Source organism: Cherax quadricarinatus, chromosome 7 (assembly GCF_038502225.1).
Source record: "Cherax quadricarinatus isolate ZL_2023a chromosome 7, ASM3850222v1, whole genome shotgun sequence".
Classification (NCBI taxonomy): Eukaryota; Metazoa; Arthropoda; class Malacostraca; order Decapoda; family Parastacidae; genus Cherax; species Cherax quadricarinatus.
The window spans coordinates 45,817,818-45,821,823 of record NC_091298.1 but is presented as its reverse complement, the minus strand read 5'-3'; positions in this window follow the sequence as shown (position 1 = coordinate 45,821,823).

Below are 4,006 nucleotides of genomic sequence, written 5' to 3'. Positions count from 1 at the left end.
ATCATTAATGTAAATGAGGAAGAGCAGGGGACCAAGGACACTTCCCTGCGAAACTCCAGTATCAAGTGGCCATGTTGATGAGGCTGTGTCTTTAATGGTGACATACTGATACCTATTAGTAAGGTAGGATTTGAAATATGCAAGTGCATGGCCTCTTATACCATAATGGTCAAGTTTGTGGAGTAGGATGCCATGGTCTTCTATGTCAAACGCTTTTCTTAGGTCAATAAAAATTCCTAGCGGATATTTCTTAATTCAATTCAAATTCAAATTCAAAGTTTATTCTCTATAAAGATTACAATGTTGAATTTACAGAATTTGGTTGTTGTGTGGTTTACATGTAGTTAAATAATGATTACAGAGTGTACCACTAGAGTGCCTAGCATGGCTAGGCATTTCGGGCTGACTTAGTTTAATTTTTTTTTTTAAAAGATTACAAATTATGAGGTAAGTTGGTATTATGGCTAAGTGACTAAATACTAGTTTGTGAGTTTAGCAATGCGAATGCTTTTGTTTTGGCACAGTACATAGTTTCAGTATTGGAGTATCATAGGATTCATTATTTTAAGATTGAGATTAATATTTCTGTTTATGGTCAAATGGGTGAGTGAGTGTAAGTGTGAACCACCAGGTGGTATTCGTGTAGTTAGTTGATGGGGTGTATTAGGGAGATAAGATGTTTTCTAATGGTAGTTTTGAAGGTGATGAATGTGTCTGCAGTTCTAGAGTTTTCAGGTAGGGTTTTCCAGATTTTAGGGCCTTTGACATACATTGAATTTTTGTAAAGGTTTAGTCGGACACGGGGAATGTCGTAGAGATGTTTGTGTCTGGTGTTATGCCTGTGGGTTCTGTCACAACTATCAAGAAAGCGTTTTAGGTCAAGGTTGATATTGGAGTTTAAGGTCTTGTAGATGTAGATTGCACAGTAGTAAGTGTAGATGTACTGAACAGGGAGTAAGTTTAGATCTATGAAGAGTGGGGGGGGTGTGTTGCCAGGGATGGGATTTAGTGATTATTCTTACTGTAGCTTTTTGTTGGCTTTAGGTGTGTTGCTGCAGTTGATCCCCAAGCACAAATAGCATAGGTGAGGTATGGATATATAAGTGAATGGTATAGTGTGATAAGGGCATTTTGTGGCACGTAGTATCGTATCTTGGAGAGGATCCCAACCGTTTTGGGTACTTTTTTGGTTATGTGTTGGATATGGGTGCTGAAATTCAGGTTGTTGTCAAGGTATAGGCCTAGGAATTTGCCCTCATTATGTCTGGTAATTAGGGTGTTGTCGATCTTAATGTTAATTTCTGCATCTCCTGCTCTGCTACCAAACATAATATAGTAGGTTTTGTCAGTGTTAAGCGTAAGTTTATTGGCTGTCATCCAAGTCGATATTTTGATCAGCTCCTCGTTAACAATGGTGTTGAGGGTGGCAAGATTAGGGTGAGAGATGACATAAGTCGTGTCGTCAGCAAAGAGAATGGGTTTCAGGTGTTGGGATACTTTTGGAAGATCATTGATGTATATGAGGAAGAGCAGGGGACCAAGGACACTTCCCTGCGGAACTCCAGTATCAAGTGGCCGTGTTGTTGATGCTGTGTCTTTAATGGTGACATACTGATACCTATTAGTAAGGTAAGATTTGAAATAAGCAAGCGCATGGCCTCTTATACCATAATGGTCAAGTTTGTGGAGTAGGATGTCGTGGTCTACTGTGTCAAAAGATTTTCTTAGGTCAATAAAAATTCCTAGTGGATATTCCTTATTTTTCAATGCTGTGTAAAGCAGATCTAGCATTTTTATGATTGCATCATTAGTGCTTTTATTTTTCCTGAATCCAAATTGGCAGGGGTTGAGTATGTTTTTTGTTGTTATAAATGAATATAGTCTCGTGTGCACGAGTTTCTCAAAGATTTTGGATAGCAATGGTAAGTTTGATATTGGCCTATAGTTGTTTAAGTCTGTAGGGTCACCACCTTTATAGTGACTTGTTAAAAAGTAATGAAATAGCATGCAAAAGGACATGGGCTGCTCGCTTGTACAATAATGGTGGGACGTGAGACAGATTCCCTGAGTTATTTTTAAGTGACTTTATAATCGCAGTGACTTCCATGGGCTCAGTTGGTACAAGATAGAAGGAATTTAGGAAATTCCCATCTAGGTAGTCCCCGGCACGGGCGTTGGTACGTGGGATTTTACTGGCAAGATTAGATCCTGTGGTTGAGAAGAAGTCGTTTATCTTGTTAGCTGTATCAGTGGGATGCAGTGGTGTTTCATGAGGTTTAGTTAGGACAATATTCTTGTTTTTTTTCAGTTTGTGGGTCCCCAGAATCTGGGAAAGTGTTTTCCAGGCCTTTTTATATCTCCTCTTATGTCAGTGAATCTGCTGGAGTAGTACAGTTGTTTGGCTTTCTTTATTAATTTGGTGAGAACTGATGAATAGTGTTTAAGAATATCTTTGTGTATTAAGCCCTGTCTATATTGCTTTTCATATTGGTGTTTCTTGTCAATGGATTTCAGAATGGTACTGGTTAGCCATGGGCAACCAAGCAGTTTGTTTGTGATCTGTTTCGTTTTTATAGGACAATGTTTGTTGTATAGTCTAAGTAATTTGTTAAGAAAAATGTCTGTCCAGTCATCAATACCATTGGCCTTGGAGAATTCTGTAGGCCAGTCAACAAGCTCTAGGTCAGCTGTGAACTTCCTTATTGAGGCCTCATCATGGAGTCTAAATGAGACTTTGTTGAATTCAAGTGGTGGTTTACTAATGTTTGTCAGGAGGAAGGTAGGGTAGTGGTCTGTAGTGCTATCTTTGAGTATCCCTGATTTAAGGGGGGCTAGTATATTGGTCCATATGTGGTCTATTATGGTTGCACTTGTCTCAGTGAGCCTGGTTGGTTTAGTTATTGTTGGTATGAGAAGTGTGTTGTTCATATTGTTGATGAAATCAGTTACAGACTGATCATCTAGTAAGCCAAGGTTGATGTTGAAGTCTCCAGCTAAGAGAAGGTGGTGCTCATTCATTTGTCTGTTTGTTATTAGTGACTTTAATTTCTCACTGAAATTTGGGATGTTTGTGTGAGGTATCCGGTAAATGGCACCGATTGTTATAGGTGTCTTAAGGTTTTTTACAGTAAAATTAGCAAAAATGTATTCCCCATATTCATCACTACAGCAAGTGGTGCTAATACAAGATAATTGGTTAGAGTAATAGATTGCAATACCACCCCCAACTTGGTTTGGTCTGCAGTTGTGAATTGCTGTGTATCCTGGTAGAGGGTAGATATTTATTGTGTCCTGCTTAAGCCAGGTCTCAGTAAGACTAATGCAGGAGAAGGGTGTCTTTAGTGATTCAAGGAGTGCCAGGAGGTCATCATAGTGTTTGCTTAAGGACCTGATGTTGTAGTTAAGTACTGATGGACTTTTAGCATTGTTTAGGATAGTGCTGGCTTGTGTTGCTGTGTAATAAAGGCAGTTACTTTCCAATAGGTTTTGATTGGGTGTCAGATTATGGAGGTTTAGATCAGGGTCAACGTAATCAATCATCTTCTAGGTTTAAATTATGGTTATTTATATCCTGAGTTGTGTGTTGAGTTCTAGTACTGATATCTGTAGTGGTGGGAAGTTTGGATAAGTATATAGCTAGAGTATTTTGGTCATATAGAGTATAGTCACTACTACACATAATGAAGTTGACGTTGTCTATGTGTTGTGCTGGAATGAACTAAAGTACAACTAGGTATAAACTAGTAATATAAAAATACAAATTTAAAATAGAACAAGACTCTCACTTGTAATTGCACTAAGGTCTAATATAATGACTTTTGTGGAGTCTATGTTTTGAGCTAGAATGAGCTATAGTACAACTAGATTTAATCTAATAATATAAAAATACAAATTAAAAATAGCACCAGTCTCTCACTAGTAATTGCACTATGGTCTAATATAATGAATTTGGTATTGACTATAGTACAACTGTGTTTAATCTAATAATATAAAAAAGGCACAAGAC